The sequence below is a fragment of the Triturus cristatus genome, chromosome 7 (assembly GCF_964204655.1).
Source record: "Triturus cristatus chromosome 7, aTriCri1.1, whole genome shotgun sequence".
NCBI classification, from domain to species: domain Eukaryota; kingdom Metazoa; phylum Chordata; class Amphibia; order Caudata; family Salamandridae; genus Triturus; species Triturus cristatus.
Genome location: NC_140590.1, coordinates 1,164,359,498 through 1,164,383,821, shown reverse-complemented (window position 1 = coordinate 1,164,383,821; position 24,324 = coordinate 1,164,359,498).

Here is a 24,324-nt window from a genome sequence, read left to right as displayed (position 1 = left end):
GCTGGTTAATAATACACTAACAGAACATACATTTGGGCTCTATCACTGTAAGAAAATTGCACATAAAATGGAGAACAGTATGTTCCATGAACATTACCCTCCATCAGCACAAGTAGCCATATTCATGAAAAGCAGGGCAGCTCTTTAAAGATACAAATTACATTAGTGCTGTCTTTTGTTATTACTACAAACCATTGCTGGTAGTACATAAGTGCAAAACCACACATCTCTTCACTCCTTACTGAGCCTATCTGCTACCAGTTTTTTGTGGTCTGAGGGTGTTAAAATGCAGAACTGTTCTCACAGAATAGGTTCTATCCTGAAACAATGCACCTCTAGTGCTGCTAATATTTACACTTTGGAACCAGGAAAATGTGCAACACCCATACCCTAAGAAAACAGCTTAAAGCAATTCTCATTCCTCTTAATATTCTCTATATATGTTTTTTGTAAAAACTAAGTAAAGCATCATCAAACCAAACTCTCTATGTGCCTTATAGAAGAAAGTTTAAAAATAAATGAATAGGAGCACAGCAGAATAGTTAAGCACAGTCAAAAAAGCTTCTCATTGCATGTCTGTTGGTGAGCACCCACTTGAGGTAAATCCTTGTCTATTTCCTCTCCATTTAAATGAAGGTGTTTGCTGACAGAAGCATTTTGGACCAATTCAAATTAAATTGACACTCATGGACAGTTTTCAAAAACAGGCATGATTATTGTTACTCACCTTGCAATTGCTAACATCAGATTTGTATCTATCTTTCAGTCATCATCAATAAGACTAATTTTTTATTCAGTGTCTGAAATTGTACATTTTGCAGTATTGAGTGAATCCTAATAGGTTTCTAACTGAGAATGGTATTTCAGTATTTTTGTTAACATATACATGACATGAGTATTTCTGCATTTTGTAAAGGGTGACTTTTTGTTTAATTATCATGAAGCTAATCTATATCTAATTGTTTACTAATCTTCATTAATTATTTTCTAGACATCAACAGTAAGTCAAAATTAGTTTTACTTAGTCTATGAAATTGGATATTTTGCACTGTTGAGTGAATCTTAATATTTTTGTTGTACTTCAATTCCTCTATGTGGTCTTTGAAATGTGATGGGAGGTATGCACCACACATTGATAACTGTCACATAATCATATGGTTTGTTTTCAGTCTTTCAACTAGAAACTGAAAAGACTAAGGGGTCTATTAGGATGGCGGGCGGATCGCCCCCGCCGGCCCGGCGGTAGCCGCCGCTGGCCCAGGGGGGCGATCCGCATGCCATCCAATCATGATTGACCCCCCAACACATTAGGATGGCTGAGGGGTCCGCGGCGGACGGAAAGAATGTCCGCCGATTTTCCGCCAGTCGACTCGTCTGCAAGACACCGCCATCCATATCAGGATGGTGGTGGAGATGTGCCTTTCGGTCAGGCATGCGATTTCTGCTTTTGGGGGCCCGTTGCAGGCCCCCAGAGTGTTGGGGGTGTATATTGGCGTGGACAAGGTGGCAGGCACCAAGCGGTGCCTGTCACCTTGTGCATGCCAACGCACAACGTGCATCCACAGCATTGTACCGCCCGCCACAATGTTGTGGATGGGGGATGCCACCGCCACAGTGGGGGTGGCATCCTATTGGCCACAGCAGGACCGCTGTACCTCTGGTGGAAGGTCCCGTTCACCATTACAGTGGCGGGCAGACTTTTTGTGCCCACCATCGTAATAGGCCCCTAAGATTTTTGTCACAAAATAAGTGGAAAAACAATTGGCTTATCCAATAAAGTCGATTATTATTTGTGATAGGAGTCCTAATTAAGGGTTTTATATTAAAAGGTAGTGTTAGCTCCTGTCAAATATGGTTATTTTGAAACAGTTGGCGGTAAACTGGAGGCAGACTACACAGGCAGACCTGAAGCCACGTTTTCCTTCTCAGCCTAGTGGATGGCAACACATGAGCTAGTATCCACAGGTAACATTTGACATTTGCATTCCACTTGTACAACTTCTGCACTATTTTCTAAGGCCTGTTTGGAAAGTTAAGTAGACCAATTAGGAGTAAGCAATTTTACAATGCTTTAATGGTGAGAGAGCATTAAGTAGGGCATGGGCCTCAGTTCCCCAGTCTGCAGAGGTGCAAAACCTGTGATTGCACTCAGCATAAAAATGGGGGTGACAAAGCAATAAGAGGAACTTTCTCACAATTCTCTGATTAAAACGCTAACTTTTAAATTGTGATGTTGAATCTGATTGGAGCCTCAAATGGATTTGAGCTAAAGAAGTGAGTGGTCCAATTTCTTTTGAATTTATATCTCACAGGTTAATTTATTTGTCGCTGTATAGATTTTGAATAATTCATGTCTTTCTTTATAGTGCATTTGTTTAATTTACTGTTTGTCTTCTCATTCTCCTTTAGCCTGTGCATGAGGTAAGAACCAGTGTTATGATGTTCCTAATTGAATAATTGATTTCTCTTATTCAAATCATCTAATCTTTAGGTGTCACTTATATTTATATTACTTGCGCTTTGAATTGTATTGTTTAAGAAGTGGGCATCTTGCACCAGTCCAAACAACCCTTATGGTGCTTTAAGAGGTCAAAGATAACCTTAGAAAGCTATCCAAGTGGGAGCTGTGGAGAGCAGCCCTCAGGCTAAGTCTTGAAGGAATATTACCAGAATACTACCTTAATGAATTGGTTAAATGAAAGGTGAACCACACAGTACTTATAAAAATATGTATCTATTATTATAACACACCTTAAATACCTAACAGTATCTGCTACACGCAGATAACCACAAAGCACATAATACTTTAGCACAGAAACAAATGTAAGTGGCACTAATACACAGTGGGCTCCAGGGGCTCCAGGGGGGGACCAAAGCATATATTTATAGTGCTATAAGAGCCACGACTCAAGTCAAGACAGTGTCTAGAGGTTGTAGAATCACTGGGACCCCAAGGAACCACCCAAGATGAGTAAGTAGGGACCCCACAGAGGACAGGTGCAGTGTGAGAACACGACCGCGTTTTATGTACAATTCAATGGGAGAGTCGTGGTTGCAGTTTGAGTGTTTCCCAGTGGATTACGAAGAAACCCTTTAGAACATAGAAGTTTGGAGAGCCACCCTACCCATGGATACCAAAGTACCAGAGTTACCTATCCCAGGGAAGACGGGTGCATAGGGTCGAAGTGGCGTCGGAAATCGCTGTTGCTCTCATTGGGAGTCTTCAAAGAAATGCCACTGCTGGAAAGAAGAAAAGTGTCCGGTGGAACCCACAGGTGGATTCTTGAAGGAAGGAACCTGAAAGCAGAGAAGACAGAGTCTAGGTCACTCAGGAGTGACCAGGGGCTTGGTAGACAAATGCCCACCGATGTCGGGTGCTTCAGGTGTAAAGATGGAGACCTTGACTCTGCAGTCACAGGGACCAGGAGATGTTGAGGATGACCAGGCATAGGATGCGAGCTGTCCCATGAAGGATGTTGAGTGCTGACGTGTTGGTGTCCGATGGCAGCACCAACAAGCCTTGGTAGCAGCAACCTACAAAGAAGCTCAAGGAAGGTCACGGCCTGGCCCAGCAAGGACCAGGAGAGCCCAAGAAAATCTGTGTTTTCTCTCAAATGGACCCACAGGCCAAAGGCACAAGAGTCGCAATGGAACCTCTAGCAGTTTTACAAAGTCGTAGCTTGCAGGGCACAGAGTGTGAGAGGGCCAAAATCCTTTGTACAAAATGTGTGCAGAGGTTGGGTCTATCAACAGCCCACTGCACTTATTTGGGGAATGCCAACAAGCATATGCAATTGCAAAAGTACATGGTGCACAGGGGTTCAGGTTATGCAGTCCTAACAAGGGATACTGGCCTAAAACTCAGTGAGAGGGCAACTCAACCTCAAGGAACATAGGAATCCCCATCCTGTGTTGCTGGAGCTTTCGGAGTCCGCAGGAGCTTAGTATCAGCAGACCGGTAAGTTGCATTATGGGGCCTGCGAAAGCAGGGGAGTGACTTCTTCACCCCAAGAGAGATACTTCAGATGTCTTTGATGCTCCAGAGGTCCTGCAAAGAGCCTGTAAGGTTCACAGGCACAGATGATGATTTGGACGAAGAGGGAGACAAATTCAGGCCCAGTCGAAGTCCAGAGTGTCCAGACGGTTGAAGTTCAGTGGTTCTTGATCAGAATCTTGTCCAAACCGAATCTAGGGTCCTAAAGCCAGGTAAGCCCTTTTTTACCCACAGGAGAGGGTTTGACAGATTCAGGGGACCTTCCCAGGGAAGGGTCAGGACAGTGGGGAGGATACTCCCATGTCCTTTGTCCAGTTTTGTGCCAGAGCAGGAGCCAACAGCTCCCAGAACTGGTTTGAACTGGACTATGCACAGAGATACCAAGTGTGCCCCAGATGCAGACTTTCAGGCACTTTGGAAGTGCAGCCACCCAGCCCCAATACACTAAATCCTGTCTGGGAGGTGCTCACACCTCCCTGTGACAGGATGCCTATTGTCCTGCCTTCCCCTGCTCAAGCTCGGCTCAGCAGTAGGAGGGCAGAAATGTGTCTCTGGTTGGCAGCAACCATTTTGTGCAGCCTGGGTTGAGAAGGTTGGTACCGGAAAGACCAGCAACCCCATGTAGCTTGTTTCAGAAGGGTGGAATCATACCTCCCACACTGGTTACCAGTATAGTGGTATGAATCCAAGGTGTTTGATACCAAACGCAACATGTTTTGTTGCAGCCGTTTTCGAGATAGCATTTTACGGAAGCATATAATGCACCTCTACCACTTTGTCTGCTTGCGTCAGGGACAACTCGGGAGAATGGTCTCCGAAGGCTGCAGAGGGGCTCTGCTCATGCAGAGGCACCCTCTCAATTAAAAACCAGCACCCTGCTTTCAGGATTATCAAGGCCCACTATAGCGGTGACTTGCAGGTTTTAAGTGTAGTGACCTATAGATATAGGTAACCTATATCTAACGTAAGTGGTGCTAGCACCAGCTTACACAGGCTGCAATGGCATGCCTGTAGTTCCATTTTGCATGGCCTCTCATGGGTGGCATAATACATGCTTCAGCCCATGGGAGGCCTCTGGGTACCTATGCCCTGAGTAGATGTGTACCATATACTAGGGACTGACAAGGGTACCCCAGTGTCCAATCTGGAGTGTACCTAAGTACGTGCATAGCATTTTAAGGAGAAAGCAGATAGACTGGGGTCCTGATTAGCAGGATCCTAGTCAGACTAGTCAAATACAGTGTAAGATCAAGCAAAAAGTGGGGTTTACCATAAGAAGCAGATCCTACTTTCCTACATATCGTAATTAGAAGTTCTCAGAAAATATAATTTGGAAAAACTAGAAGCTTAATACATGCTTCAGCAACATAGAAACATAAAAGATGATATGCCTATTCACATTCATGTATATTTTTTGCACTATTTATGCTGATAGTTAACCAAATGTCACACCGCTCATGAGCTTTCTGAAAGTCCACGTATTACAGATAATCTTGATAAATCAAAGAGAAAATAATTCTTTAATTACATGTGCCATCATATTTGAATTTTTCATTTTCTTGTAATGAATGACCATATTCAAAGCATGGATTGTAAATGTGACTTCCAAATAGAAGCAATAAAATAGAAATCTCACATATTTATCTCTTATTGCTATGTAAATTAATAACTCACCACCTTTTCACTGGTGGGTTTGCATTCTTTTAAATAAGAATATTGGGTTGAATGTATTGGACCCTATTCACAGAAAAAAATGAAAAATTATAGTTTGAGATTTATGCTGCTAGACTTGTATATTTTCTGTTTGCTTTTTTCAATGAACAAATATTCCCAGTAGTAGGCCTGAAATGCTACTCTTACTGTAGATTCTCACACATGAAAGGTGGAATATCATTAGATGCTTCCCAAGGTCTTCTGCTTGCTCTGTGTGGAATCCTCCAAAAGCGAGAAACCCCAGAGAGATAATGAATCCTTATGTATGAATTCACAATTTTTTCTACTGGCAAGAAAATACTTTCTCAGTGGAGAAAGCCCTTCCACCTTCAGGCCCACAAAATCTAGGGTGATCTTTTATCCTATGGAAATAGGAGTAAAACTCCACTTATTTTTGGAGACGCAAAACATCAGTGAGAGAATGTTCACAAACATACACGTTTGAGAGTGATTCCAAACATTCAAATAAAGCAATTCTTTTGAACACCCACTTTACTCCACTTCAGTGGGAATTAACTCCTGCAAATTTCTCCAAAGTCTTGGAGTATAAATCTACAAGAGTTGATGCAATTAGCATCAATGTATTTGGCCATGAATTTAAACTCATGCCCTGATTTATCACATGAAAAAAGGTCAAATGGTCTGAATCTTCTACCTTGATACTTTCTTGTTGATTTAATTTCTAATTTCTGTTTATCTAACAAATATCATTGTTAATTTATCTCTCTACCGCATTCCAACATAGTAAAAGCATATTTTTTCGTTCCGAATTTCTACTCCACTTTATGCATTATTAGGAATGTCTCAAATTCAATTATACCTTTCATTTGCTCCCTAATTGTTTTGAACTCTCATATGCATGCTGTGAACCATTTCTATATTTCCAATCAACCAAAAGATAGTTCTGGTTAATTATACACTTACAGAACATAGAATTGGCTTTATGAATGTAAGGGCATTTCACATAAAATATAGAACAGTATTTTCCATGGAGATTAACCTTCCTCAGCACACATAGACATGTTTAATACAAGCGTGGCAGATCTTTATGGATACAAATTACATTGGTGCTGTCTTTTGTTATTTCTACAAACCATTGATAGACTACAATACTAAACCATACACCACCTCACTCCTTCTTACCTATTTGATCCACTATCAGTTTTTAGTGGTCTATGAGGTTTGAAACACATACATGTGCTCTAAATAAATGTAACAGAGTTCGAAGGATCTGTACTGAACCAATCCATCTCTGCTGCTGCTAATATTTATACTTTGAAACCCAGAAAATGAGCAACACCCATAACTTAGGAAAACTTCTCTAAGCAATTCTCTTACTTAATTCTATAACTAAGTCAGTCATCAACAAACCAAACTCTTGATGTGCCTAATAGAAGAATGCCTAAAAATAAATAAACAGGAGCACAGCAGTATAGATGAGTGCAGTCAAAAAAGCTTGTCGCTTCCTGTCTGCCAGTGAGCAACCACTTGAATTAAATCCATTTCTATTTCCTCTCCATTTAAATGAAGGTGTTTGCTGACAGAAGCATTTTGGATCACTTAAAATGTAGCTGACACTCATCGATAGGTTTCGAAAAGAGGCATGATTATTGTCACTCCCCTTGTAATTGCTAACATCAGATTCTTATGTCTCTTTCAGTCATCATCAATAAGACTAACATTTTATTCAGTGTCTGGAATTGTACATTTTGCACTATTGAGTGAATCCTAATAGGTTTCTAATTGAGAAAGGTATTTCAATATTTTTGTTAACATATATATGTCATGAGTAATTATACATTTTCTAAAGGGAGATTTGTTTGCTGAATTTTCATGATGCTAATCTATATCTACTTCTTTATATCTCTTTCTTAATTCTATTCTAGACATCAAATGTAAGTCAACATTAGTTTTACTCAGTCTATGAAATTGGACATCTGATGAGTGAATCTTAGTAATTTAGTTGTATTTCATTTCCTCTATGTGGTCTTTAAATTGTGATGGGAGGTATACATCATATGTTGATAACTGTCACAGAATCATATTGTTTGCTTTCAGTCTTTCAACTTTATACTGAAAAGACAAACATTTTGTCACCAAATAAGTGGTAAAACAATTGCATGATCTAAAGCAATAAGATGAACTTTCACACAATTCTCTGATTATGAGGCAAGCTTTGCTTTTTATATTGTGATGTTGAATCTGATTGGAGCCTCATATGGATTTGAATTAAAAAAGGGAGTGGTCCACTTTCTTTTGAATTTACATCGCACTCCCAATATTAAGCAGTTCATTTATTTGTTCCAGTATAGTATTGAATAATCAATGTCGTTCTTTGGTGTGCATTTGTTTAATTTACTGTTTTTCTTCTCATTCGCCTTTAGTCTATCTATGAGGTAAGAACCAATTTATGATATTCCCAATAGAATAATTTATTTTTCTTATTTAAATCATGCAATCTTTAGGTGTCACTTACATTTATATTACCTGCAAATTGAATTGTACTGTAATTAGAAGTTCTCAGAAAATATTATTTTGTAAAAAGTAGTCTTAATATATGCTTCAGCAAAATAGAAATATAGAAAATGCTATACCTGCGGACCTATATCTTAGTGACAGAGAGAGATGGAGACAGTATATTTACTATCTCTCTAATGCCATTGCCCAAGGCGTCGAAATTGTGCCTGTCTATAAAAAAGGGGATAAGGCCCTTGCGGCTAATTATAGGCCTATTAGCCTGATCGATTCGTTACAGAAAATAGTGGGACGACTGGTTCTTGGAAAGATACAGGCTTGGATGGACGAGGGGGATATCCTGAGCCCATTGCAGGCAGGCTTCCGACCAAGGACCAGTACGATAGATCAGGTTTTTAGATTGGCTGTCTTATACTGGCGTACAGTTGTCTTGGACAAAGGGGTATTATACGCAGTTTTCGTCGACCTTAGGGCGGCGTTTGATCTTGTCCCGCGAGGGAAGCTTTGGAAAGTACTGGAGGAATTGGGCATGTCCTTGGAGCTGGTGAGTCTGATTGCTTGCTTACTTGAGGATACCTATGCCAGAGTGAGATGGGGTAAGCCGGGTGAGGTTACAGATGTATTCCCGGTCAAGAGGGGAGTGAGGCAGGGGTGCGTTATGGCACCAACCCTGTTCTCACTCTTCATAAATGGGGTGGCAAAATATCTTTCTCTAGTCCTGACTGATGCCCCCATGATCGCAGGAGAGCGTGTCCCGATCCTTATGTTCGCGGACGACACACTAATAATTTCGAAGACTCCAAGTGGTCTCCAAAGAGCGCTCCAGCGTTTTACTGACTTTTGTGACACGCGTGGTTTGGAAATAAACTGCGCAAAAACAAAATTTATGGTCTTCACTGAACCCAAACGTCACAAGTCTGTAAAACGGTTTAAGGGAAGATTATATATGAACAATAATCCTCTAGAACAGGTTGAAGCTTTTATGTATCTTGGTGTTAATTTACAGAGTGATATGTGTTGGAATGCCCAGCTAGAAATGATGATATTAAGGCATAAACAACAGGCAGGCATTTTACTTAAAAGATATAAGTCATCTTTTACAAAACCGATTAGGCCATTACTTGAGATTTATTTGATGAAAGTCTTAGGTTCTGTCTTATATGGTGCAGAACTGTGGGGGTTTACAAACATCAAGCAGTTGACGGTATTAGAAAATGAGTTCCTGAGGAAAGCTACGTATGTACCTTGTAGTACCCCTTTAGTTCCCTTGTTTTGGGAACTTGGTAAAAGAAAAGTGCAAGATTTAGCCACGCTGCGTCCAATATTATATTGGCGCAGACTTTGGATAACTGAGGAACTACATCATTATGCCAAGGGACTCAAGGACCTTATTGAGAAGGACCACTTTCATAAAATTAGTTGGTTAAACTCAATAAGGATCCTTCTAGGGAAAATGGGATTGATGGACTTATGGAACGATCCCGTAAATGCTGTCTTTCCCTCTAAAATAGAAATGAAGAGGATATATTGGGAGATGATTACTTCTGAAAAATGTGCTGCTAATGTTTCTTCCCATCTCGCAGGGCACTTCCTCCAATTTAAGCCCCTTCCCTTATTTGAACCGTATTGAGATGCAATCGAAAAACCATTGGATCATAAGCTTTATTTCCAATTTAGGGTAGGTTGTTTACCAATAAGGTCATTTACCTCAAGGTGGGCAGGATCTGGAGATGACAAATGCCCAAAATGTAAGGACAAGATAGAATGTATGAGTTATTTTTTGTTCTTTTGTCCTCTATATGTTGCCCCAAGAAACAAATGGATAAAACCTATTTGTCGCTTAATCGGATTTCGGAAACATGAGGAGGCATTGACAATACTGTGTACGGACCCTAGCCTCTTAATAGCAAAGTCATGGCAAAATTTCTAAAATGGGCATGGCTTATTCGATTAAAGGAAGTCGATTAGTTAGATAAAAGTCACATAGGTGTAGTCTGTAATGGAATGAAATAAGTGAAGCAAGGTGATTCATGCCCTATAATTTATTTTAAAGAATTTCGACATAAAAATGTATGTCGTTTTATTAATTTTTAAATGTAGTGATACATTTTTAAATATTTATATAATTGTTTTTTAATTTGTATAATGTATTTGTATATATGTGATGCTTTTATGACTTTTTTGGCGAATAAAGTTTATTGAATGAATAAAAGAAAATGGTATGCCTATTAACATTCATGTATTTTTTGGCACCATTTATGCTGATAATTTACCAAAAGTCACACCTCTCACGAGTTTTATGAAAGTACACATTTTGTAAACAATCGTTATAAATCAAACAGAAAAGAATACTTTAGTTACATGTGCCATCATATTTGAATTTTTCATTTTGTTGTAATAATGAACATACTCTAAGCATGGATTGTAAATGTAACTTCCAAATAGAAGGAAAAAACTTGAAATCTCACATATTTATTTATTATTTCTATGTAAATTATTACCTCCTCACCATTTCACTGGTATGTTTGCGTTCTTTTAAATGAGAATGTTGGGTTAAATGTATTGGAACCTATTCACAGAAAAAAATGAAAAATTATAGTTTGAGATTTATGCTGCTAGACTAGTATATTTTCTGTTTCCTTTTTTAATGAACAAATATTCCCAGTAGTAGGACTGAAATGCTACTCTGAATGCAGATTCTCACGCATGATAGGTAGAATGTAATTAGATTTCTCACAAGGTCATCTGTTTGCAATGTGTGAAACTTTCCAGTAGCGAGAACCCACCAGAGAGAGAATGAATCCTCATGTGCAAAGCACAATTCTTTTTTATTGGCAAGAAAACACTTTCCCAATGAAGAAAGCCCTTCCCCCTTGAGGCTCAAAAAACCTAGGGGTGATCTTTTATCTTATGGAAATAGGAGTAAAACTCCAATTATTTTTAAAGCTGTAAAATATCAGTGAGAGAATGTTCACATACATACATGTTTGAGGGTGATTCCAAACATTCAAAGAAAGCCATGCTTTTGAACACCCACTTTACTCCACTTCAGTGGGAATTAACTACTGCAAATTTCTCCAAACTCTTGGAGCATAATTCTACCACAGTTGATGGAATTACCATCAAAGTATTTGGCCATGAATTTAAACTCATGTCTTTATTTATCTCGTGAAATAGGGCCCTATGCTCTGAATTTTCTACCTTGATACTTTCTTGCTGATTTTATTTCTAATTTCTGTGTATCTAAAAATATCAATGTTTATTTATCTCTCTACCTGCATTCCAACAAAGTAAAAGCATATTCTTTTGTTCAGAATTTCTATTGCACTTTTTGTATTATTAGGAATGTCTCAAAGTCAATGATACCTTTCATTTACTCCCTATTTGTTTTGAACTCTCATGTGCATGCTGTGAACTATTTCTATATTTCCAATCAACCAAGTGAGTGTGCTGGTTAATTATACACATACAGAACAATTAATTGGCTATATGAATCTAAGGGCATTTCACATACAATTTAGAACAGTATTTTCCATGGAAATTACCCATTCTCAGCACTTATAGACTTGTTTACTATAAGCGTGGTGGATCTTTAACCTCTTCGCTGCCAGGCCTTTTCCCCCTCCTGTGCCACGCCCTTTTTTGGCTATGTGGGGTAGTGCGCGCTGAGGCCCCTGTAACTTTTTGACCACATAAGGTATCCACGCCAAATTTGCGTCCTTTTCTTCCAACATCATGGGGATTCTGAGGGTACTCAGGGTTTGTGGATTCCCCTGGAGGGGTCACAGAAATGAGCCAAAATACAGCAAAATTTAGTTTTTTGGGGGAAAATGGGAAAAACGGGCTGCAAATGAAAGCATCTGGGTTTTTCCCTGCAAGTGTTATCAAAAAAGGGTTTGTGGGGCTGAAATCACCATTTTCCCAGATTTTAGGGGATACCAGACTTTTGTCAGAAACCCAACATTTTTTACACAGTTTTGGCATTTTTCTGGGACATTGCCTATTTTTGCTATTTTTTGTGATTTCGACCTCCTTCCAGTTAATGGTAGAAATGGGTACAAAAGCAATAATGGATCCTGGAAAGCTATACATTTTGGAGAAGTAGACAAAATTATGAATTCAGCAAGGGGTCATTTGTGTAGATCCATCAAGGTTTCTTTATAGAAACTAACAGTTAAATATAGGATAAATTGAAAATTTGTTGAAAAAAAGCGCTTTTTGTGTCAACGTTTTCACCTGTAACTTCTTCTAATTTTGACAGCTCTTTGAAAGCAATATACCGTTACATCTGCTGGACATTTCTGGTTGTGGGGATATATAGGACTTGTAGGTTCACCAAGAGCCCGACGAACCCAGAGACAAAAACTGAGCAGCATCTTGCAATGTTTTTTTATTATGTACCGGGTATATAGTAATTATTCTGTAAAAATGTGTACATGGAAAAATCGGTATGAAAGACACCTATGTATTTCTGAAATGGGAACAAAATAAAGAGTTTAGAAACAGTAGATATTTGAACATTTCCAAAATTGGGAATACTCATACTAGCATGAGAATTGTCAGTCATTTTTTAGAATTACTTTTTTATACACAATGTCTTTCATTTGGAAGGCAGAAATGCATCAAAAGTTAATAGGTAATAACAGTTCCTTTACAAATCTGAATTACCCTAAATCTCCCGATAAAAATGGTACCTCACTTGTAGGGGTAGGCATAGTGCCCACGACAGGAAATGGCTCAAAATCCAACGTGAACACACCACATTTTCACAATGCAAAATTACCCTTTTTTAGCAAAGTGCCTAGCTGTAGTTTTTGAACCATAGCTCTGCCGGCACCTAGGGAAACCTAGCAAACTTATACATTTTTGAAAACTAGACACCCAGGGGAATCCAGGATGGGGTGACTTGACTGCCTCCCACCAGGTTCTGCTACCCAGAATCCCTTGCAAACCTAAATAATTGCCAAAAAAAAACACATTTTCCCCACATTTCTGTGGTGGAAAGTTCTGGAATCTGCGTGGATCCACAAATTTCCACCCGCCCCGTGTTCCCCAAAGTCTTCCAATAAAAATGGTACCTCACTTGTGTGGGTCGGCCTAGTGCCCGCGACAGGAAATGGCGCAAAACGCATCGTGGACACACCTCAATTTCACAGTGAAAAATGAACCTTTTTTGGCAAAGTGCCTAGCTGTAGTTTTTGAACCATAGCTCTGCCGGCACCTAGCGAAACCTAGCAAACCTATACATTTTTGAAAACTAGACACCCAGGGGAATCCAGGATGGGGTGACTTGACTGCCTCCCACCAGGTTCTGTTTCCCAGAATCCCTTGCAAACCTAACAAATTGCCAAAAAAACGCATTTTCCCCACATTTCTCTGGTGGAAAGTTCTGGAATCTGCGTGGATCCACAAATTTCCACCCACCCTGCGTTCCCCAAAGTCTCACGAGAAAAATTGTACCTCACTTGTGTGGGTCAGCCTAGTGCCCGCGACAGGAAATGGCGCAAAACGTATCGTGGACACACCTCAATTTTGTAGCGAAAAATGACCCTTTTTAGGCAAAGAGCCTAGCTGTAGTTTTTGAACCATAGCTCTGCCGGCACCTAGGGAAACCTACCAAACCTATACATTTTTTAAAACTAGACACCCAGGGGAATCCTGGATGGGGTGACTTGACTGCCTCCCACCAGGTTCTGTTACCCAGAATCCCTTGCCAACCTAAAAAATTGCCAAACAAAACACATTTTCCCCAAATTTCTCTGGTGGAAAGTTCTGGAATCTGCGTGGATCCACAAATTTCCACCCACCTCGCATTCCCCAAAGTCTTCTGAGAAAAATGGTACCTCACTTGTGTGGGTCGGCCTAGTGCCCGCGACAGGAAACGGCACAAAACGTAACGTGGACACACCTCAATTTCACAGTGAAAAATGACCCTTTTTTGGCAAAGTGCCTAGCTGTAGTTTTTGAACCATAGCTCTGCCGGCACCTAGGGAGACCTAGCAAACCTATACATTTTTGAAAACTAAAAACCCAGGGGAATCCAGGATGGGGTGACTTGACTGCCTCCCACCAGGTTCTGTTACCCAGAATCCCTTGTAAACCTAAACAATTGCCAAAAAAAACACATTTTCCCCACATTTCTGTGGTGGGAAGTTCTGGAATCTGCGTGGATCCACAAATTTCCACCCCCCCCATGTTCCCCAAAGGCTTCCGATAAAAATGGTACCTCACTTGTGTGGGTCGGCCTAGTGCCCCCGACGGCGCAAAACGCATCGTGGACATACCTCAATTTCGCAGTGAAAAATGACCTATTTTGGCAAAGTGCCTAGCTGTAGTTTTTGAACCCTAGCTCTACCGGCACCTAGGGAAACCTACCAAACCCACACATTTCTGAAAACTAAACACCTGAGGGGATTCCAGGGAGGTATGGCTTGCGTGGATCCCCCAAAGTTTCCTTACCCAGAATGCCCTGCAAACCTCAAATTTAGCTGAAAAAATCACCTTTTTCTCACATTTTTGTGTGGGAAAGTTGTGGCATCCCCGGGCTGACACAAATTTCCAACCACCCAGCGTTCCCCCGGGTCTCTCGATAAAAACGGTGCCTCACTTGTGTGGGAGGCCCAAGTACCCACGACAGGCAAGGGACCAAAACGTATTGAGGCGACATGAAAATTGCTACCTCAAAACAACCTGGTTTTGCAAGGGGGGTCACCTGTGTTTTTGGCCCGGTGCTCGGCGGCCGCCAAGGGGAACCTACAAAACCCACACATTTCTGAAAACTAGACACCCGGGGGATTTCAGGGAGGTATGGCTTGCGTGGATCCCCCAACGTTTCCTTACCCAGAATGCCCTGCAAACTTCAAATTTAGCTGAAAAAATCACCTTTTTCACACATTTTTGTGTGGGAAAGTTGTGGCATCACCGGGCTGACACAAATTTCCTATGACCCAGTGTTCCCCCGGGTCTCCCGATAAAAATGGTGCCTCACTCGTGTGGGAGGCCCAAGTACCCGCGACAGGCAAGGGCCCACAACGTATTGAAGAAACATGAAAATTGCCTACCTCAAAACGACCTGGTTTTGCAAGGGGGGTCACCTGGGTTTTGGCCCGGTGCTCGGCGGCCACCTAGGGAACCCTACCAAACCCACACATTTCTGAAAACTAGACACCCGGGGATTCCAGGGAGGTATGGCTTGCATGGATCCCCCAATGTTTCCTTACCCAGAATGCCCTGCAAACCTCAAATTTAGCTGAAAAAATCACCTTTTTCACACATTTTTGTGTGGGAAAGTTGTGGCATCACCGGGCTGACACAAATTTCCTACCACCCAGCGTTCCTCCGGGTCTCCCGATAAAAACAGTGCCTCACTCGTGTGGGAGGCCCAAGTACCCGCGACAGACAAGGGCCCAAAACGTATTGAGGCGACATGAAAATTGCCTACCTCTAAACGACCTGGTTTTGCAAGGGGGTCACCTGGGTTTTTGGCCCGGTGCTTGGCGGCCACCTAGGGGAACCTACCAAACCCACACATTTCTGAAACCTAGACACCCGGGGGATTCCAGGGAGGTATGGCTTGCGTGGATCCCCCAACGTTTCCTTACCCAGAATGCCCTGCAAACCTCAAATTTAGCTTAAAAAATCATCTTTTTCACACATTTTTGTGTGGGAAAGTTGTGGCATCACCGGGCTGACACAAATTTCCTACCACCCAGCGTTCCCCCAGGTCTCCTGATAAAAACTGTGCCTCACTCGTGTGGGAGGCCCAAGTACCCGCAACAGGCAAGGGTCCAAAACGTAGTGCGCCTCAACAGGCAAGGGTCCTAAACGTAGTGCGCCTGACTCGCTAGACTCGTCATGGGCACAGCGGGACTGTGCTCCATGACGAGCCCAGCTCGTCATGGGCATACAAGGGGTTAAGGATACAAATTACCTTGGTGCTATCTTTTGTTGTTTCTACAAACCATTGATAGAATACAAATCTTAAACCATACACCACTTCACTCCTTCTTACCTATTTGATCCACTATCAATTAAAAGTGGTCTATGGGGTTTGAAACACATAAATGTGCTCTAAATAAATGTAAAACAGTTCGAAGTATCTGTCCTGAAGCAATCCATTTCTGGTGCTGCTAATATTTACACTTTAACACCCGGAAAATTAGCAAAACCCATAACTTATGAAAACTTCTCAAAGCAATTCTCTTGCTTTATTCTATACATGTGTTTTTATAAATCTAAGTCAAGCATCACCAAACCAAACTCTTGATGTGCCTCATAGAAAAATGCTTAAAAATAAATAAATAGGAGTATTGCAGTATATATGAGTGCAGTAAAAAAACATTGTCACTGTTTGTCTGCCGGTAAGCACCCACTTGAGATAAATCCTTTTCTATTTCATCTCCATTGAAATGAAGGGGTTTGCTGACAAAAGCATTTTGGATCAATTAAAATGAAGCTGACACTAATGGACAGGTTTCGAAAAGAGGCATGATTATTGTTACTCCCCTTGACATTGCTAACATCAGATTCTTATGTCTCTTTCAGTCATCATTAATAAGAATAACTTTTTATTCAGTGTCTGGAATTGTACATTTTGCACTATTGAGTGAATCCTAATAGGTTTCTAATTGAGAAAGGTATTTCAATATTTTTGTTAACTTATATATGTCATGAGTAATTCATCATTTTCTAAAGGGATATTTTTCTGTTGAATTTTCGTGATGCTAATCTATATCTAATTCTTTACATCTCCTTCTTAATTCTATTCTAGACATTAAAAGTAAGTCAACATTAGTTTTACTCAGTCTATGAAATTGGCCATTTTGCACTGATGAGTGAAGTTTAGTAATTTATTTGTACTTCATTTCCTCTATGTGGTCTTTAAATTGTGATAGGAGGTATACACCACATGTTTATAACTGTCACAGAATCATATTGTTTGCTTTCAGTTTTTCAACTAGAAACTGAAAGGCAAAGATTTTTGTCACAAAATAAGTGGTAAATCAATTGGCTGATCCAAAGCAATAAGATGAACTTTCACACAGTTCTCTGATTAAGAGACAAGCTTTACTTTTTATATTCTGATGTTGAATCTGATTGGAGCCTCATATGGATTTGAACTAAAAAAGTGAGTGGTCCAATTTCTTTTGAATTTACATCTCACTCCCAATATTAAGCAGTTCATTTAATTGTTCCAGTATAGTATTGAATAATCAATGTCGTTCTTTGGAGTGCATTTGTTTAATTTACTGTTTTTCTTCTCATTCTCCTTTAGTCTATGTATGAGGTAAAAACCAGTTTATCATATTCCTAATTGAATAATTTATTTTTCTTATTTAAATCATGTAATGTTTAGGTGTCACTTACATTTATAATATTTGCAAATTGGATTGTACTGTAATTAGAAGTTCTCAGAAAATATTATTTTGTAAAAGGTAGGCTTAATATATGCTTCAGCAACATAGAAACATAGAGAATGGTATGCCTATTAACATTCATGTATTTTTTGGCACCGTTTATGCTGATAATTTACCAAAAGTCACACCTCTCACGAGCCTTATGGAAGTACATATTTTGTAAACAATCCTTATAAATCACACAGAAAAGAATACTTTAGTTACATGTGCCATAATATTTGAATTTTTCATTTTGTTGTAATAATGAACATACTCAAAGCATGGATTGTAAATATAACTTCCAAATAGAAGCAAAAAAATTAAATTCTCACATATTTATTTATTATTTCTATGTAAATTAATAACTCCTCGCCATTTCACTGGTATCTTTGCGTTCTTTTAAATGAGAATGTTGGGTTAAATATATTGGAACCTATTCACAGAAAAAAATGAATAATTATAGTTTGAGATTTATGCTGCTAGACTAGTATATTTTCTGTTTAATTTTTTAATGAACAAATATTCCCAGTAGTAGGCCTGAAATGCTACTCTGATTGCAGATTCTCACGCATGATAGGTAGAATGTAATTGGATTTCTCACAAGGTCATCTGTTTGCACTGTGTGAAACTTTCCAGTAGCGAGAACCCACCAGAGAGAGAATGAATCCTCATGTGCAAAGCACAATTTGTTTTTATTGGCAAGAAAACACTTTCCCAGTGAAGAAAGCCCTTCCCCCTTGAGGCTCAAAAAACCTAGCAGTGATCTTTTATCTTATGGAAATAAGAGTAAAACTCCAATTATTTTTAAAGCTGCAAAATATCAGAGAGAGAATGTTCACACACATACATGTTTGAGGGTGATTCTAAACATTCAAAGAAAGCCATGCTTTTGAACACCCACTTTACTCCACTTCAGTGGGAATTAACTACTGCAAATTTCTCCAAACTCTTGGAGCATAAATTTACCACAATTGATGGAATTACCATTAATGTATTTGGCCATGAATTTAAACTCATGTCTTTATTTATCTCGTGAAATAGGGCCCTATGCTCTGATTTTTCTACCTGGATACTTTCTTCCTGATTTCATTTCTAATTTCTGTGTATCTAAAAAATATCATTGTTTATTTATCTCTCTACCTGCATTCCAACAAAGTAAAAGCATATTCTTTTGTTCAGAATTTCTATTGCACTTTTTGCATTATTAGGAATGTCTCAAATTCAGTGGTACCTTTCATTTACTCCCTATTTGTTTTGAACTCTCATTTGCATGCTGTGAACTATTTCTATATTTCCAATCAACCAAATGAGTGTGCTGGTTAATTATACACATACAGAACTTTGAATTGGCTATATGAATCAAAGGGCATTTCACATACAATATAGAACAGTATTTTCCATGGAAATTACCCATCCTCAGCACTTATAGACTTGTTTACTATAAGCATGGCAGATCTTTAAGGATACACATTACCTTGGTGCTATCTTTTGTTGTTTCTACAAACCATTGATAGAATACAAATATTAAAACATACACCACTTCACTCCTTCTTACCGATTTGACCCTCTATAAGTTTCTAGTGGTCTATGGGGTTTGAAACACATAAATGTGCTCTAAATAAATGTAACACAGTTCGAAGTATCTGTCCTGAAGCAATCCATTTCTTGTGCTGCTAATATTTACACTTTGACACTCGGAAAATGAGCAACCCCCATAACTTAGTAAAACTTCTCCAAGCAATTCTCTTACTGTATTCTATATATGTCTTTTCGTAAAACGAACTCAAGCATCACCAAACCAAACTCTTGATGTGCCTCATAGAAAAATACCTAAAAATAAATAAATACGAGTATAGCAGTATAGATGAGTGCAGTAAAAAAACATTGTCACTGTTTGTCTGCCGGTGACCATCCACTTGAGATAAATCCTTTCATATCCATTGAAATGAAAGGGTTTGCTGACAGAAGCATTTTGGATCAATTAAAATGAAGCTGACACTCATGGACATGTTTCGAAAAGAGGGATGATTATTGTTACTCCCCTTGCAATTGCTAACATCAGATTCTTATGTCTCTTTCAGTCATCATCAATAAGACTAACGTTTTATTCAGTGTCTGGAATTGTGCATTTTGCACTATTGAGTGAATTCTAATAGGTTTCTAATTGAGAAAGGTATTTCAATATTTTTGTTAACTTATATATGTCATGAGTAATTCATCATTTTCTAAAGGGATATTTTTCTGTTGAATTTTCGTGATGCTAATCTATATCTAATTCTTTACATCTCCTTCTTAATTCTATTCTAGACATTAAAAGTAAGTCAACATTAGTTTTACTCAGTCTATGAAATTGGACATTTTGCACTGATGAGTGAATCTTAGTAATTTATTTGTACTTCATTTCCTCTATGTGGTCTTTAAATTGTGATGGGAGGTATACATCACATGTTGATAACTGTCACAGAATCATATTGTTTGCTTTCAGTCTTTCAACTGGAAACTGAAAAGACAAAGCTTTTTGTCACAAAATAAGTGGTAAATCAATTGGCTGATCCAAAGCAATAAGATGAACTTTCACACAATTTTCTGATTAAGAGGCAACCTTTGCTTTTTATATTCTGATTGGAGCCTCATATGGATTTGAACTAAAGAAGTGAATGGTCCACTTTCTTTTGAATTTACATCTCACTCCAATCCAATATTAAGCAGTTCATTTATTTGTTCCAGTACAGTATTGAATAATTAATGTCTTTTTTTGGTGTGCATTTGTTTAATTTACTGTTTTTCTTCTCATTCTCCTTTAGTCTATGTATGAGGTAAGAACCAGTTTTATGATATTCCTAATTGAATAATTTATTTTTCTTATTTAAATCATGTAAACTTTAGGTGTCACTTGCATTTATATTACTTGCAAATTGAATTGTACTGTAATTAGAAGTTCTCAGAAAATATTATTTTGTAAAATGTAGGCTTAATAAGTGCTTCAGCAACAAAGAAATATAGAAAATGGAATGCCTATTCACATTCATGTATTTTTTTGCACCATTTATGCTGATAGTTGAACAAGTCACACCTCTCACAAGCTTTATGAAAGTACACATTTTATAATCAATCTTGATAAATCAAACAGAAAAGAATAATTTAGTTACATGTGCCATCATATTTGAATTTTTCATTTTGTTGTAATAATGACCATACTCAAAGCATGGATTGTAATTGTAACTTCCAAATAGAAGCAAATAAATTGAAATCTCACATATTTATTTCTTATTTTTATGTAAATTAATAACTCCTCACCATTTCACTGGTATGTTTGCGTTCTTTTAAATGAGAATGTTGGGTTAAATGTATTGGAACCTATTCACAGAAAAAAATGAAAAATTATAGTTTGAGATTTATGCTGCTAGACTAGTATATTTTCTGTTTGCTTTTCTAATGAACACATATTCCCAGTAGTAGGTCTGAAATGCTACTCTGAATGCAGATTCTCACACATGATAGGTGGAATGTTATTAGATTTCTCACAAGGTCATCTGTTTGCACTGTGTGAAACTTTTAAGTAGCGAGAACCCACCAGAGAGAGAATGAATCCTCATGTGCAAAGCACAATTCTTTTTATTGGCAAGAACACACTTTCCAAGTGAAGAAAGCCCTTCCCCCTTGAGGCTCATAAACCTAGGGGTGATCTTTTATCTTATGGAAATAGGAGTAAAACTCCAATTATTTTCAAAGCTGGAAAATATCAGCAAGAGAATGTTTACATACATACATGTTTGAGGGGGATTCTAAACCTTCAAAGAAAGCCATGCTTTTGAACACCTACTTTACTCCACTTCAGTGGTAATTATCTACTGCAAATTTCTCCAAACTCTTGGAGCATAAATTTACCACAGTTGATGCAATTACCATAAATGTATTTGGCCATAAATTTAAACTCATGTCTTGATTTATCTTGTGAAATAGGGCCCTATGCTCTGAATATTCAACCTTGATACTTTCTTGTTGATTTCTAATTTCTGTGTATCTAAATATTATCATTGTTTATTTATTTCTCTACCTGCATTCCAACAAAGTAAAAGCATATTCTTTTGTTCAGAATTTCTATTGCACTTTTTGCATTATTAGGAATGTCTCAAATTCAATGGTACCTTTCATTGACTCCCTATTTGTTTTGAACTCTCATTTGCATGCTGGGAACCATTTCTATATTTCCAATCAACCTAATTAGTTTGCTGGTTAATCATACACTTACAGAACATAGAATTGGCTATATGAATGTAAGGGCATTTCACATACAATATAGAACAGAATTTTCCATGGAAATTACCCCTTCCTCAGCACTTACAGACATGTTTACTATAAGTGTTGCAGATCATTAAGGATACGAATTACCTTGGTGTTGTCTTTTGTTATTTCTACAAACCATTCTCTAAATAAATGCAACATAGTTAAAAGGATCTGTCCTGAACCAATCCATCTCCGCTGCTGCTAATATTTAAACTTTGACATCAAGAAAATTTGCAACAGATATAACTTAGGAACATTTCTCTCAGTATTTCTCCTACATAATTCTATGTATGTTTTTTTGAAAAAGTAAGTAGAGCATCACCAAACCAAATTCTTGATGTGCCTCATAGAAGAATGCCTAAAAATAAAAATAGGAGCACAGCAATATAGATCAGTGCAGTCAAATTAGCTTGTCACTTCCTGTCTGCCAGTGAGCATTCACTTGAGTTAAATCCTTTTCTATTTCATCTCCATTTAAATGAAGGTGATTGCTTACAGAAGCATTTTGGATCAATTAAACTGTAGCTGACACTCATGGACAGGTTTCGAAAAGAGGCATGATTATTGTTACTCCACTTGCAAATGCTAACATCAGATTCTTATCTCTCTTTCAATCATCATCAATAAGTCAAACTTTGTATTCAGTGTCTGAAATTGTACATTTTGCACTATTGAGTTAATCCTAATAGATTTCTAATTGAGAATGGTTTTACAATATTTTTGTTAACATATATATGACAGGAGTAATTCAGAATTTTTGTAAAGGAGGATTTTTTGTTGCATTTTCATGATGCTAATTTATATCTAATTCTTTACATCTCTTAATTCTATTCTAGACATCAAAAGTAAGTCAAAATGAGTTTTACTCAGTCTATGAAATTGGACATTTTGCACTGTTAAGTAAATATTAATATTTTTGTTGTACTTCATTTCCTCTATGTGGTCTTTGAATTGTGATGGGAGGTCTACATCACATGTTGATAACTGTCACAGAATACTATTGTTTGCTTTCAGTCTTTCAACTTGAAACTGGAAAAACAAAGATTTGTGTCACAAAATAAGTGGTAAGACAATTGGATGATCTAAAGCAATAAGATGAACTTTCACACAATTCTCTGATTAAGAGGCAAGATTTACTTTTTATATTGTGATATTGAATCTGATTGTAGCCTCATATGGATTTGATCTCAATTAGCGAGTGGTCCACTTTCTTTTGAATTTACATCTCACTCCCAATATTAATCAGTTAATTTATTTGTTCCAGTATAGTATTGAATAATTAATGTCTTTCTTTGGTGTGCATTTGTTTAACGTACTGTTTTTCTTCTCATTCTCCTTTAGTCTATGCATGAGGTAGGAAACAGTTTTATGATATTCCTAATTGAATAATTTATTTTTCTTATTTAAATTATGTAATCTTTAGGTGTCACTTACCTTTAGATTACTTGCAGATTGAATTGTACTGTATTTAGCAGTTCTCAGAAAATATTATTTTGTAAAAAGTTGGCTTACTATATGCTTCGGCAACATACAAACATAGAAAATGGTGTGCCTATTCACATTCATGTATTTTTTGGCACCATTTAAGCTGATAGTTGACCAAAAGTCACAACTCTCATGAGCTTTATGAAAATACACATTTTATAATCAATCTTGATAAATCAAACAGAAAAGAATACTTTAGATACATGTTCCATCATATTTGAATTTTTCATTTTGTTGTAATAATGACCATACTTTAATCATGGATTGTAAATGTAACTTCCAAAGAGAAGTAAAAAAATTGAAATCTCACATATTTATTTCTTATTTCTATGTAAATTAATAACTCCTCACCATTTCACTGCTATGTTTGCGTTCTTTTAAATGAGAATGTTTGGTTAAATGTATTGGAACCTATTCACAGAAAAAAATGAAAAATTATAGTTTGAGATTTATGCTGCTAGATTAGTATACTTTCTGTTTGCTTTTTTAATGAAGAAATATTCCCAGTAGTAGGTCTGAAATGCTACTCTGAATGCAGAATCTCACGCATGATAGGTGGAATGTTAATAGATTTCTCACAAGGTCATCTGCTTGCACTGTGTGAAACTTTCCAGTAGCGAGAACCCACCAGAGAGAGAATGACCCTTCATATGCAAAGCACAATTTTTTTTTATTGGCAATAAAACACTTTACCATTGAAGAAAGCCCTTCACCCTTGAGGCTCAAAAAACCTAGGGGTGATCTTTTATCTTATGGAAATAGGAGTAAAACTCCAATTATTTTTAAAGATGCAAAATATCAGCGAGAGAAAGTTCACATACATACATGTTTGAGGGTAATTCTAAAAATTCAAAGAAAGTCATGTTTTTGAAAACCCACTTTACTCCACTTCAGTTGGAATTAACAACTGCAAATTTTTCCAAACTCTTGGAGAATAAATCTACCACAGTTGATGCAATTACCATCAATGTATTT